The following is a 14,902-nucleotide window of genomic DNA, read 5'->3' as shown; positions in this document are numbered from 1 at the left end:
TTTTTCCAAAATGATAGTGGAAATTTTAGTATAAAAGGATGATGATAGCTGACCAAAATGGAGTGTGCTACTGGCAGGTTCTGCTTTCCTTATGTGACAGACCTGATGGGAAAAACAGCATGATGATCACATCACTAAGTCAGATAGTTTGCTGGGAATTAAAATTTGTATATATTCCCTTGGGAACATACAAATCTCTAATAGGTCCACAAACAGGGTCGGCCACAAATAGAGCTGGGCAAACTTTTTTGTCTGAGACATTCCCCCTGCATTCCCCAATGCAGATTCATTTTGATGGAAACATTTCACAAATGCATATTGATTTTGGAAAAAAAAAGTTTTTTTAAAAAGGAAAAAGAAATGTTGACTTTTTAAAATGAAATGTTTTGCTTTTTGAGCTGGATTCACAATGGGACTGAGGCGCCATTCACAGAACCGAGAGAAGGTTCTGAGTCGGGGTGGGAGTGGTGTTGTGTACTTTTTTATCTAATAGGTAGTGTACTAAGCTGGGATGTGGGAAACTGAGGTTTAAACCCCCTCTTTGGAGCAAGGACTCCAATGCAGCTCTTGTATATATCCCAGGTACACATCTAACCACCACACTATTGTCTGTTCTCGGGTGGGTCTCTCATTCTCTCCTGTTGAAGCTGTTCCACTTTGTATAAATAATTAAATCTTCATTGAAGCAGGGACTAGAGTCCAGGTGTCCCTGCACTCCTCACAGGTGAGAGCCCTAACCACCAGTTACTAGAGTCATTCTCCCTCTCTGGCCCATTGAATATTTAATTAGTGAATACAAATTGGCATAACTTCAACAACAGATCGTGAGAAAGCCCGCCTTCCTCCAATACCCTATAGCCCAGCAGTTAAGTCGCTAGTATAGAACACCTAGGTTCAAGTCCCTGCTCCGGAATGGGGAAGTGATTGGGGAAACTTCTTTGAAGTTTAGGGATGTGTGGATGTAGAGAGTTGGTTTAGGGCCATTTCTACTAAAAAGCAGATTATTATCTTGGCAATGCTTTAGCTTTGTTAGATGACAGTGTAGGAAAAAAATGAACGTTTGGGTTGCTTATCTTTAAAGTTTAAAAAGGGTACCAGCTAAGAAAAAGATATGTCACACAGTGATGTGACAGGAATACAAAGTTTCAGATACCAAATCTGTTATCTTCCAAGTCTCAACCCTAGACAGAAAGAGGTTTTTTGTTTGTTCAGCCACAGCTTGCTTTTCTCTTATTGAAAAGGTAAAGCGTTTGAAACATGACCTAATGGAAACTGAAGCCTTCTGTTTCTAAAGTCCACATAAAAGGTACAGCATGGACAGAAGCAAAGCAACCTCCCCATACTAGTCTGCCAAAAGTGACTTGAAGACACTACTTTTGACTCATTCGGCCCTTGACTTATTACTTGGGATTGCCAAAAGGTGTGCTAATAAGTGCCAATTGTACTATGCTGTTTTTGGACTAAGACTGATTTCACATGAGGAAAAAAACACAAAAGGCCATTGGATTACAGTGGCTTTTGATCACTACTCACCTAGGAGGGATTTGAGCTGGAAACCTAGATATAAAAGGATTAATGTCCCATAACCAGTTCTCTGTGCTATGTAGTCCCTAACATTTCTATAGTTAAAACATTCACAGAACCACAAGGGAGAGCCCAAGGTTTATCTTGATCAGCCAACATGTGTTAAAATTGCAACTTGCCTTGTTTATAGTAGGATTTTAACATGTCAGCTAGCAGGTGTTAAAACACATCTTTTTTTGTAATGAAAGCAAGGCCTAATAGACTTCACCTCCTCTTGGGATACTCTTGAACCACCCCTGCCAAGGGTTACATCAATGATCATGGGAATGAAAAGCCCATCTTACAAGATGAGACTAAGGGCTGGTCTACGCTTAAAACGCAGCAGTGGTGCAGCTGTGTTGCTGTAACTCTTTATGAAGATATTACTGCACTGACGGGAGGACTTCTCCCGCTGGCGTAGTTAATCCATCTCCACAAGAGGCAGCTGCTATGTCAACGTGAGAAACCCTCCCATCAACATAGTGCTGTTTACACTAGGGCTTAGGTTGGTATAATTGCGTTGCTCAGGGGTGTAGCTTTTTCACTATGCTGAGTGATGTAGTTATACCGATGTAAGTTTATGGTGTAGATCTGACCTTAAAGAGTGTGGTGTGGTTAGCCGAGCAAAAGGAAAGCTGAGAGGGTTCATGACTACTCTCTATAAATATAAGAACATAAGAACGGCCATACTGAGTCAGACCAAAGGTCCATTTAGCCCAATATCCTGTCTTACAACAGTGGCCAATGCCAGGTGTCCCACGGTGTATATAATGGTGTAAACACCAGAGAGTGTGAAGAGCTGTTTAAGCTAAGGGACACTGTTGGCACAAGAACAAATAGGTATAAATTGGACATAAATAAATGTAGTCTAGAAATTAGAAGAAGGTTTCTAACCACACGAGACAGGTGAGGTTTTGGAGTAGCCTCCCACTGTAGGGGCAAACAACATAAGTAGTTTTAAGATGGAGCTTGATAAATTTATGGGTGTATATGATGGGGTAGCAAGGGACTGGACCTGATGACCCAGAAGTTCCCTTCCAGTCCTATGACTTTTATTCCTGCAGTTCATCAAAATATTTCAGAAAAGCAAAAGATTTTGCCCAACATTCTCAAAGATCTTCACCTTCTACCCACCCCCACTATACTATCAATATATTCAGTGGGCCAGATTCACAGGTACAGTGCGACTGCTTTGCACTGCTCCAATAACACAGAACAGCAGTAAGCTCAGTTTACCTGGACAGTTAAGATTCATAGATTCCAAGGCCGAGACCATCATGACCCTCTGCATAGCACAGGCCACACGACTTCCCCAAAATAATTCCTGCAGCAGATCTTTTAGAAAAACATCCAATCTAAATGTAAAAATTGTCAGTGATGGCGAATCCACCCGAAACTTGGTAAATTGTTCCAACGGTTAATTACTTTCACTATTAAAAATTTATGCCTTATTTTGTGTCTGAATTTGTGTAGCTTCAATTTCCAGCCATTGGATTGTGTTATGCCTTTCTCTGCTAGACTGAAGAGCCCATTATTAAATATTTTTTCCCTATGTAGGTACTTATAGGCTGTAATCAAGTCAACCCTTAACCTTCTTTTTGTTCCTTTGCTCCTTGAGTTTATCACTACAAGGTGTTTTCTGATCCTTTAATAATTCTCATGGCTGTTCTTTGAACTCTCCCCAGTTTATCAACATCCTTCTTGAATTGTGGACACCACAACTGGACACAGTATTTCAGCTGCAGTCTCACCAGTGCCAAATACAGCTGTAAAAAACCACTCTATTTTACTCCAGATTACCCTGTTCTTATGAATCCCAGGATTGCATTAGCCCTTTGGCCATAGTGTCACAATGGGAGCTCATTTTCCACAATACCCAATTTTTTTCAGAGTCACTGTTTGCCAGGATAGAGTTTCCCATCCTGTAATTACAGCCTACCTTCTTTGTCCTAGATGTGTACCTTTACATTTAGCCACATTATAATGCATATTGTTTGCTTGTGCCCAGATTACCAAGTCATTCAGATCACTCTGTAGCAGTGACCTGTCCTCTTCATTATTTACCACTCCCCCAATTTTTGTCTCATCTGAAAACGTTATGAGTGATGATTTTATGTATTTTCAGGTCTTTAATAAAAATGTTAAATAGGGTATGGCCAAGCTATTTAAACTGGGTTAAGAGCTGTTCAGCATCACTGGAGCAGTGCAAAGCAGCCAGAGCATACTGAGGAATCTGGGCCAAGTATGTTTTCTAGGAACAAAATATAAAACTTTTCCAACAAGGGCACTTACTATAACCTTGATTGCCATGTTATATTGCCTCCATCCTTAGCTATGACAGATATTTCTGTTTAAATAGGAAAATAGATTCATCCCTCTGTCTGGAGAACAAAAACAGTTACATTCAACATTTGTCTTACTTGGGTTTGACAGGAATCCAGCCACTGCCAGGAATGGTGGTGTCTGGTAGGACTGGGGCTGGTTGAACTCCAGCAAGTGGGAATGGCAATAGAACATCTGTCTGTAGAAACCTATGTGAATCAGCTTAATTTCTGAACCAGAATGCAGCTCTCTTTTTACAGTGAGGGCATATTTTTTGTCAGATAGTTGCAGAGGGGTATTGGAAGGTTTATTTTCTTGGTCTCTTTATTGTGAAAATGTTGACAGTGAGCCCCTGACAGCCTTTCTGCTTTTGCTCTGGCACCTCTCTCTCTCTCTCTCTGTCTGTGTGTGTGTGTCTTCCTGACTACATCCAGTTCTCCTGTCAGTGGATACTGTCCTTGAACTGAACAAAATCCTCACAAGCTGTGCTATGAGTTGAGTCACTTACCTTTCTCTCTAGAGGAGTTTATCTCCCTTGACAAGGTTTTGTCTGGTTTTAGTGGCACAGTTAGTGACAATCCATGCATGCAGCAGCATGTGACCCAGGCTACTTGCATCAGAGTGTGTAGTCATCAGAACTGTCACACAGTCAGAACAAGTTAATTCAACATGAGGAGAGGTGCAGGTTGTAATAATATCAGGCCTCTAGAGAGGGTGCTGTCATACAGTGTGTACCAGCAGCTGCCCCAGCTGCTCCCTCCCATGTACAAGAATGCAAGCTGACAGGCAGCAGATTTCTTCACATAAGGTTGGCAAGTGTGCATGTTAATTTCCTGACCATTCAACAGAGCTGGTAATGTTGCTTGCTATAACGTTTGGTAAAGACACTTTTTGCCTTTCACCTTAGTAAATTATCTGGCAACCCAGAATGTGTTTGTCAGAATGGGTCAATGTTCAAAGGATTGTAACAGGTCATTGGCCTCATACTACTCTGCTGCTGCTGGTATTGAGCTGTTCTGGTTTTAATTTTCTGACAGTGCTGTTCATCACTAATGAAGATTACTACTTCTTGTCTGAGTGTTTTTTTCTTCTACAGGAGGTAATTTCCTCTAAGCTACAGGTGCCATTAAAGAACATTTTAAGAGTATTGACCTTTGAAAATTTTGCTTCTCTGATGCCAGGAAACCAATTTCTTGGAGACAGGGGGTTTCCTATTCTAGAAGGTAGGGAATGGCTGTTCTCTCTCTCTCTCTCTCTGTATGTGTGTGGTTTCCCCATAATAAACAGAAAACAAATTATCAGTTTCAGGCAGATATGAAGTCTTTTAAACTCTGGATTCAAAGACAGAAGGCCATGAGTAAAGAATGGGTAGTTTCAGACCTGAACAGTCAAGGGCTTTATGGGTGCAACCATTCAGGTATGATTAAACAAAATAGCAAAACTTAGGATTTGGGCCTATATCTTTAGGAAACTAGAATATGAAAATTCTATGTGTTATTTCCATATAGGCCAGTTTTCTATATATAGAAAACAGTGATTATAATTACTAGAGCTCTTCTTTAAAATTCAAAACATAGTTCATGAACAGGATATTTTGTTTAACAAAATTTACGCATTTACCCTTTTCGTTCAAATTCTCCGCTGCATCCAGCTGCTGGATACAGATCCTTGAGGGCTTATCTACATGGGAAAGTTTTAACAATTATACTGGTAAACTGATAGTTATGCTGTATAGCTCCCGCTGTGAACGAACTTACTCCAGTATCAGAGGGCCTTTTTCAGTTTAGCTTAAACCTCTTCCGAAGAAAAATAGCTATTAATTAAAAAAAAAGACCCTTATATAGGAGAATTAAGCTTTATCTACACAGGGAAATTGACTAGTATAGCTATTGCAGAATAAGTTATTCTCTGATAGCTATTCTGCGATAGTTTGCTATGTGGACACTATTCCAGAATAAAAGTCACTTTCATTGCAGAATAATTACGCCACTTTGTGAGCAGAGTAATTATCTGAGAATAAAGTCACTTTTATTCAGGAATAGAGTGTTCATCTGGCGAGCTATTCCAGAATATGGAATATTCTATGCTGGTCAGTTTCGCTATGTGTCCACACAGAGGGTTATACCATTATCATTATATCAATTTAAATATACACCTTGGCTTATACTGGTGTAACATCCTAGGTAGACACTGCACACACAGCAGCTACATGCCCTCTGTGTACCAGGGAGTTCCATAAGGCATGATGGTAGCAGGCACAGTTAGGGTGACCAGACATCCTGATTTGGGGCTTTGTCTTATATAGGTGCCTATTAGCTCCATTTCCTGCCCTGATTTTTCACACTTGCTGTCTGGTCACCCTTACTGGAGCCCTGGTCATGGTGGTACGGCACACTGGTGCCAATGTTGGACAGTACCTGTAAGGTCCCAAATATGTTCGTATACTCTAATTGGAAGGCATAAAAAGTGTACGGCTCAAGCAGAGCTATTATTTATTCGTAATAGTAATAATAATAATTATTTCTGATTTCACCTTCCTCTGCAGCATGGGACATGGGCCTCTTGCTGGTTTGAACCAGAGTAAATTATGGGTTCTCTGTAGCTTGATATCTTTACATCAAGACTGGAGGACTTCAGTAACCCAGCCAGAGATTTTTGACCTATTAGAGGGTGAAGTTCTGTGGCCTGTGATGTGACAGAGGTCAGAATGGTCCATTCTGGTCTTAAGGTCTATGAGTCTAAGCTTCTTCACACAGTTCTGCCAGCGTACCTCATTCTTGACCTGAAAAATACAGTTATTTCTATTTCATTGGATTTAATCCTGGTGTACTGTACCATCTCCTTCATATCTGAGCGCCTTTCCCTCGTATATTAAACAACTGTCTGCAGCTTTCTCAAACAGGGACCACCAACTGTCTGATATGGACAAATGCCCATCGAGGACTAAGAGGAATCTATTAAGCTCATTTTTACTTGTGACCCAAGCCAAAATTTGAATCCAAGGCTTTGGAGTTGAATGGTGTGAGGATATGTGAATTGGTTCTTAAAATCTGAAGCAGGAATGAGGCTGAGTGAGTTTTTAGGCAAAGGCTTAACAGACAAGCTGATCCTGAGTGAAAGCAGCATTAGGGATAATATTGTTTTATAAATATACTTTATTCTATTTCTTGTTCACTGTTAGAAGAAAGTAGCATTCTGTGATTCCTAACTATTCTCACATAGCAAAAGGCAAGTGCATTAACCCACTGTGATACCTAGCTTCTTTCAACATGACACAACTGTGTGAATCCTCTCCTGCTGTGTTTGTGTTTTAGATGCCTACATAGATATACCATTTCCGTATCCAGAGAGGCTGTTATGTTAGAGTACATGGGTAGGAACAGGAAAGTGAGGACAGACTGGAACTCTTTGGCATAATGAAGGCTGCTCAGGACAGACTTTCCCTCTTGCAACAGAATGCTCAGTTTTGGAGGGAAACCTGGATGGGAACACTAATGAGACAGTTAGGTTTCCTCAGCTATCAAATCCTTTCCACCAGCCATGTAAGTAAACAGCTCATTTTTTCAAATAATATCAATTTTGCCACTGAAATTGCATGAACTTGTAGTGGATGGTTTAGTTTTATGGTACTCTTCCTGACTGTAAAATATTTCCACTCAGTTTTGTTCCCACCTCTGTTTCATCAAGGCCTTCCTCCTAAAATGTGGTTCCTGGGTTGTTTGGTATAAAATCAGAGCATTTATTTTTCATTTCCCCTGCTGTTTGATCAGGACATGTTCACCCGAATCAGAGATGAGCTGATCAAATCTGGACAGATGGCAGGTCTCATCTCACCCCCAGAGCAGCTGCCTCTGCTGACAAAGATACTCTATGTCTCCTTAGATGAAAGAACAGGAGAGGGCTGGGAAAACCATTGAATATTTCATCCAACATGAAGTGATGAAGTGATTTTACAACATACTTATGGTGATTAAATTAAATTGATTCCCGTCATCTATATTTTATTCATTGCTCGACTCTTTCTTTTTTCTTAAGAGGAGTGGCAGCAATTAGTGTAGTCTGACGCATACAAACAGTGGCTTTTAGCCTTTTTTTTTTCTTTTCTTTTTTGGTGGGGAGAGAACACATAATTTTGAGTAATATAACAGTATATCCAGGTGTTTGGTATGAAGCTGGGTGAGAAATCAGAGTAATGCATTTTATATTATGTGTTGTTTTTTCCCCCTTTCACCCCTAGACATGTAGGAAGCACTCCTAAGGTGTGGTGGAGTTCTGATAAAAAATGCTCTGACATTTGCTCACTACTGCCTTGTCAGTGTAGATCAAGTTCTGGCTGATCAAAACAACCCTGCAGGCGAGATTGAGATAGCTCTTCACTTCACCCTGATGCTGAAAGACTGTAACAGACTGGGAGCCAGTAAATTAGCACTGACTATTACCAGGGTATATGTGTGTGGGGGCGGGTTGCGTAACAATTAGCAATTTTTGCAGTCATTTAGTTTGGACTTTTTGTACTGAGAGGGTGATGAAATGGGTACTGAACACGAGGAGTGCTGCTCTGTACTTCACATCAACATTTCCTTTGTGACTCAGGGCCCCCACCACTGTTACGATGTTTGCCAGCGGCTGATCAGTTGTGCAAAAGAAGCGGATGTAACATCTGCTCATGCTGTACAGACAGGGAGTGCTAGGTGGCATGTATGTAGCTCCTAAGTCATCTTAAGATTGCTTCCTCCTCCATACTGTTGTGGTGGGGAAAGACGGGAATTGGCATCACTGAAGTTCTAATTACCTACCCAGATCCAACAAAGGCTGGAGGTGGGAGGAAAGAAAGAGAGAAAGAAAAATGAGAGTCACTGACTGCCTCTCTTCGTGGGGAGGGAGAATTAAAAATGTGTCGCATCACCTCCACTCCCACATGCACAGGCAGATTATGGAAGAAAATAGACTCTTGTCCATGATGGCCCTGGGCCTAGCCCTCTTATTTGTGATAGGTTCGGGCAGCTGAAGGGCTTGGTGAGGTGGGAGGGGTTCTGAGGGAAAGTGAGCAGAAAGGAATTTCTCTGGGGGAATAGTGAGGACAAAAGAGGGTTTCTGGAAGACAGAATGAGTGGAGAAGAGGAGATTTTGGTAGAGATCGAGGAGGGCAGATCCTGAAGAGTTACGGAGAGGGAGGGAATACTATTGGATGTCAAAGTATGAGCAGATTTAAAGTAATATATACTGGGATGGTGGGAGGAAGCCTCACAGGAGAGGATTCAGGAGAAAAGGAGGCTATGTTGCCGGCTGGGGAGCCTAGTGGGATAGCTGGCTTTATCCCAGCAAAGAAACTGGCACACCTAAATTTGTTTCCTCTGGAAATCTGTGTGACCAAATCCAGTTGTCCCAAAATGCTTAGCCAAGTGGTGGTTTAGATCCCACTAGTTTAGCAATTACATAGCAAATGGAGCTCAGCAGTGTGCTCAGCAGTTTCTCATACACAACCACTGTCAGTGGTTACCGTTTTTTGTTGAGAAAATTTGGAGGCTCACTGTGGGAAATACAGCAGTGGCTGAGGATTGAAGGGGCAAACATGAATGTAGAGAAAACCCCATTCTCAGGGCATTATGCCTTTCATCCTTTGCGGGAATGTGTGAGGTTTTAGTGTACATGCACACACAAGAGGAATGAGGGGGCTTAGGCACACTGACGGTTAAAGGGAAATACCTTTATAAAGGGAAGATATAGTAAAAATAGTCTGTGTACAAAGCACCTTTTCCAGTTTGCTGTACGTTTTTGAAAGTATTTGAGGCAATTGGCAAATACCCCATTGTGCCTAGAGAGACTGGGATACTCTCCACTAAAGTGAATGGAGGTTATGTCAGCAACTGGAGGTGTCTACACACTAACAGCCAATTTTGTATAGAGTCATAGAATCAGAGAATATCAGGGTTGGAAGGGACCTCAGGAGGTCATCTAGTCCAACCCCCTGCTCAAAGCAGGACCAATCCCTACTTAAATCATCCCAGCCAGGGCTTTGTCAAGCCTGACCTTAAAAACCTCTAAGGAAGGAGATTCTACCACCTCCCTAGGTAACGCATTCCAGTGTTTCACCACCCTCCTAGTGAAAAAGTTTTTCCTAATATCCAACCTAAACCTCCCCCACTGCAACTTGAGACCATTACTCCTTGTCCTTAAACAGTCCTTAAACAATCTATGAATGTGTAACTCCCACTAATCTCAGTGGGAGTTGTCTGAGGCCATGTCTATACTACGAAATTAGGTTGAATTTCTAGAATTCGGTTTTGTAGAAAGTGTTTTTATACAGTTGATTGTGTGTATCCCCACACAAATGCTCTAAGTGCATGTAGTCGGCAGAGTGTGTCCACAGTACCGAGGCAACCGTCAACTTCCGGAGCGTTGCACTGTGGGTGGCTATCCCACAGTTCCCGCAGTCTCCCCCACCCATTTGAATTCTGGGTAGAAATCCCAATGTGTGATGGGGCAAAAACATTGTCGCGGGTGGTTCTGGGTACATATCGTCAGGCTCCCTTTCCCTCCCTCCCTCCGTGAAAGTAACGGCAGACAATTGTTTCATGCCTTTTTTCCTGGGTTACCCGAGCAGACGCCATACCACGGCAAGCATGGAGCCCGCTCAGCTCACTGTCACCGTATGTCTCCTGGGTGTTGGCAGATGTGGTACTGCCTTGCTACACAGCAGCCGCTCATTGCCTTTTGGCAGCAGACAGTGCAGTATGACTGGTAGCCATCGTCGACGTAGTCCAGGGTGCTCTTTGAACCCACCTCAGTGAGGTCATGGGCGCCTGGGCAAACATGGGAGTGACTCAGCCAGGTCATTACCCTTTTAAGTTTCGTCTCATGGCAATTCAGTCCTGCCAGCTGTCCCGCTGCACTGTCTTTTAATGAGCAGCCAGTAGACGACAATGGCCAGCAGTCATACTGCATCGTCTTCTGCCGAGCACCCAGGACATGATGATGGCCAGCAGTCATACTGCACAGTCTGCTGCCAGCAAGATGTATAAAGATAGATGAAGTGGCTCAAAACAAGAAATAGACTAGATTTGTTTTGTATTCATTTTCTCCCCCCTCCCTCCATAAAATCAACGGCCTGTAAACCCAGGGTTTTGAGTTCTATCCTTGAGGGGGCCATTCTGTTTCTCATTGATGCAAAGCCACCCCCTTTGTTGATTTTAATTCCCTGTAAACCAACCCTGTAAGCCATGTTGTCAGTCGCCCCTCTCTCTGTCAGAGCAACGGCAGACAATCGTTTCGCGCCCTTTTCCCTGGATTGCCCGAGCAGACGCTGTAGCACAGCAAGCATGGAGCCCGTTCAGCTTGCCTCAGCAGTTATGACTATTGTAAACACCTTGTGCATTATCGTGCAGTTTATGCAGAACCAGCACCTGAGAAACCAGGCGAGGAGGTGACGGCAGCATGGTGATGAGGACATGGACACAGAATTCTCTAATTCCGCAGTCCCCAGCAATTTGGAGATCATGGTGTTACTGGGGCAGACTCATGCCGTGGAACGCCGATTTTTGCCCTGGGAAACAAGCACAGAGTGGTGGGACTGCATAGTGTTGAGACGATTCCCAGTGGCTCCGAAACTTTTGCATGCGTAAGGGCACGTTTATGGAACTTTGTGACTTGCTTTCCCCTGCCCTGAAGTGCAAGAATACCAAGATGAGAGCAGCCCTCACAGTTCACAAGCGAGTGGCAATAGCCCTGTGGAAGCTTGCAATGCCAGACAGCTACTGGTCAGTCAGTAATCAATTTGGAGTGGGCAAATCTACTGTGGGGGTTGCTGTGATGCAAGTAGCCAACGCAATCATTGAGCTGCTGCTATCAAAGGTAGTGACTCTAGGAAATTTACAGGTCATACTAGATGGCTTTGCTGCAATGGGATTCCCTAACTGTGGTGGCACTATAGATGGAATGCATATCCCTATCTTGGGACCGGACCACCAAGGCAGCCAGTACATAAACCGAAAGAGGTACTTTTCAATGGTGCTGCAAGCACTGGTAGATCACAAGGAACGTTTCACCAACATCAACTTGGGATGGCCGGGAAAGGCCATGACGTTCGTGTCTTCAGGAACTCTGGTCTGTTTAAACGGCTGCAGGAAGGGATTTACTTTCCAGGCCATGTTGAGGATGTTGAAATGCCTATAGTTATCCTTGGGGACCCAGCCTACCCCTTCATGCCATGGCTCATGAAGCCGTACACAGGCAGCCTGGACAGTAGTCAGGAGCTGTTCAACTATAGGCTGAGCAAGTGCAGAATGATGGTAGTGGGTGCATTTGGACGTTTAAAGGGTCGCTGGTGCAGTTTACTGACTCGGTCTGACCTCAGCGAAACCAATATTCCCATTGTTATTGGTGCTTGCTGTGTGCTCCACAATCTCTGTGAGAGTAAGAGGGCGGGTGGGAGGTTGATGGAAATCGCCTGGCCACTGAATACGCGCAGACAGACACCAGGGCGATTAGAAGAGCACAACGCATCAGAGAAGCTTTGAAAACCAGTTTCATGACTGGCCAGGGTACTGTGTGACACTTCTGTTTGTTTCTCCTTGATGAAAACCTGTCCCCTTGGTTGTCTCTAAATTCCCTGTAAGCCACCCGCTCGCCCCTCTTCGATCACAGCTTGCTTGCAAAGGAAATAAAGTCACTATCATTTAAAAAACATGTATTCTTTATTAACTGATTATAAAAATAGGGAGATAATTCACAAGGTAGCCTGGGTGGGGTGTGGGAGGAGGGTAGGAGGGAAGGAAAAGGCTACTTTAAAACTTCTTGAATGACAGCCTTCTGTTGCTTGGGCTGTCCACTGGGGTGGAGTGGTTGGGTGCCCGGAGTCTCCCCCCACCACGTTCTTGGGCATCTGGGTGAGGAGGCTATGGAACTTGGGGAGGAGGGAGGATGCTTAAACAGGGGCTGCAGCAGCAGTCTGTGCTCCTGCTGCTGTTAATGAACCTCCACTAGACGCCAGAGCATGTCCTGTTGATCCCGCAGTAGCCCCAGCATTTTCTCATGCCTCCTCTGATCTTCTGGCCACCACCTCTCCTCACGTTCCTCAGCCACTTCACTGTACTCTGCTGTTGTGCCCTCCACACATTCTGCTGAGCTCTGTCAGTGCCGGACGACTGCATGAGCTCAGAGAACATTTCATCGCGCATGAACAGAACAGAATTTGGCTTGCAGGCGGCCATGGTAAGCCGTAGTCTTTCGGCTTCTGCAACCTTCATAACAGCAGCGCCCTTCTCTCCCATACCAAGCAAAGCATGTTGAGTTGGCCATTTAATGCTGCAGTTTTCCTGTTAACGTGCAGCAGCAGAAACCAAACTAACCCAGCCCCCCAATCCAATTCTCTGGGATGATTGCTTTACCCCTGCCCCCATCGCGTGGCTGGTATCAGGGAAGATCCCTGCTAGCCAAATGCGAACAGCTCAGTGCCAATGCCCTCCCTCTCCTTCCCCACCGTGTGGCTAACTGCGGGGAGGATTTCTTTTCAGGCACAGGCAAACAGCCAAGTAGGAACGGCCACCTCTGGATGTCCCCTTAATTAAATTCCCCTATCTCAACCAGGTTACCATGAATGATATCACTCTCCTGAGGATAACACAGAGAGATAAAGAATGGATGTTACTTGAATGCCAACAAACACCGGGACCATATGCTGCCATGCTTTGTTATGCAATGATTCCAGACTACGTGCTGCTTGCCTGCCGTGGTAAAGTGTCCTACCATGGAGGACAGAATAAGGCTGCCCTCCCCAGAAACCTTTTGAAAAGGCTTTGGGAGTACGTCCAGAACAGCTTCATGGAGATGTCCCTGGAGGATTTCCGCTCCATCTCCAGACACATTAACAGACTTTTCCAGTAGCAGTACTGGCCACGAATGTATCCCAAGTCCTCAGGGCTACTTAATCATTAAAAAATGCTTGCTTTTATAACTTGTATTATATTTAAAAAGGTACACTCACCAGAGATCCCTTCTCAGGCTTGGTTGGGTTGGGAGGGTATTTCATTTAGGGTGATAAAAAGATCCTGGCTGTCGGGGAGAATGGTGTGCTGTGTGCTCTCCTCAAGCTCGTCCTCCTCCTCCTCCTCATCTTCCCCATCTGCAAAATCCTCAGCCATGGCAGAGAGTACTCCATCATCAGAGTCCACAGACAGGGGTGGGGTAGTGGTGGCGGCCACCCCTAGAATTGCATGCAGCTAAGCGTAAAAGCGGCATGTCTGGGGCTCTGTCCCGGAGCATCCGTTTGATTCTTTGGTTTTCTGGTACGCTTGTCTGAGCTCCTTAAGTTTCACGCGACACTGTGTTGCGTCCCTGATGTAGCCTCTGTCCCTCATGGCCTCTGAGATTTTTTGAAATGTTTTGGCATTTTGTCTTTTGGAACGTAGTTCTGATAGCACGGATTCCTCTCCCCATACAGCAATCAGATCCAGTACCTCCCGTTCGGTCCATGCTGGAGCTCTTTTTCAATTCTGGGACTGCATGGTTACCTGTGCTGATGAGCTCGCCTGGCCAAACAGGAAATGAGATTCAAAAGTTCCCGGGGCTTTTCCTGTATACCTGGCCAGTGCATCCAAGTTCAGAGTGCTGTTCAGAGTGGTCACAATGGTGCACAGTGGGATAGCTCCCGGAGGCCAATACCTTCGAATTGCGTCCACAATAACCCTAATTCAAAACGGTGATGTCGATTTCAGTGTTAATCCCCTGATTGTAGAGGAGTACAGAAATCTGTTTTCAGAGCCCTTTATGTAAAAAAATATGGCTTCATTGTGTGGATGGATGCAGGGTTAATTCAATGTAACGCTGCTAAATCAAATAAACTCGTAGTGTAGACCAGCCTGAGTGTACAAAAGGACAGAATATGGTACTTGTGACTCACTGTACCCCAAAGTAGCACCCCGTAACCCCTATATTCATCATTCATATATGGTTGTGATATTTCGTACAAAGCAGGCCATATAAGATATAATATGAAAGGTCATTATCTGCTTAAACCTAT

The 14,902-nt window shown here is 44.0% G+C and overlaps 1 long non-coding RNA gene across 2 annotated transcripts; it reads left to right on the top strand.

Moving 5' to 3' along the window:
- The first annotated feature begins 5,013 nt into the window (after positions 1-5,013).
- LOC311520447 lies at positions 5,014-13,748 on the top strand. 2 transcript variants are annotated; one of them, XR_014711597.1, is made up of 3 exons: positions 5,014-5,108; positions 7,200-7,427; positions 13,471-13,748. It is a non-coding gene; the product is annotated as an uncharacterized lncRNA (long non-coding RNA). The 2 variants fall into 2 exon arrangements; XR_014711598.1 differs by lacking the exon at positions 13,471-13,748 and adding an exon at positions 11,271-12,518.
- The last annotated feature ends 1,154 nt before the right edge of the window (positions 13,749-14,902 follow it).

Source organism: Lepidochelys olivacea (genome assembly GCF_965140295.1).
Source record: "Lepidochelys olivacea isolate rLepOli2 genome assembly, chromosome: 5".
NCBI classification, from domain to species: Eukaryota; Metazoa; Chordata; order Testudines; family Cheloniidae; genus Lepidochelys; species Lepidochelys olivacea.
This window is presented reverse-complemented; position numbering and strand designations above follow the sequence as displayed.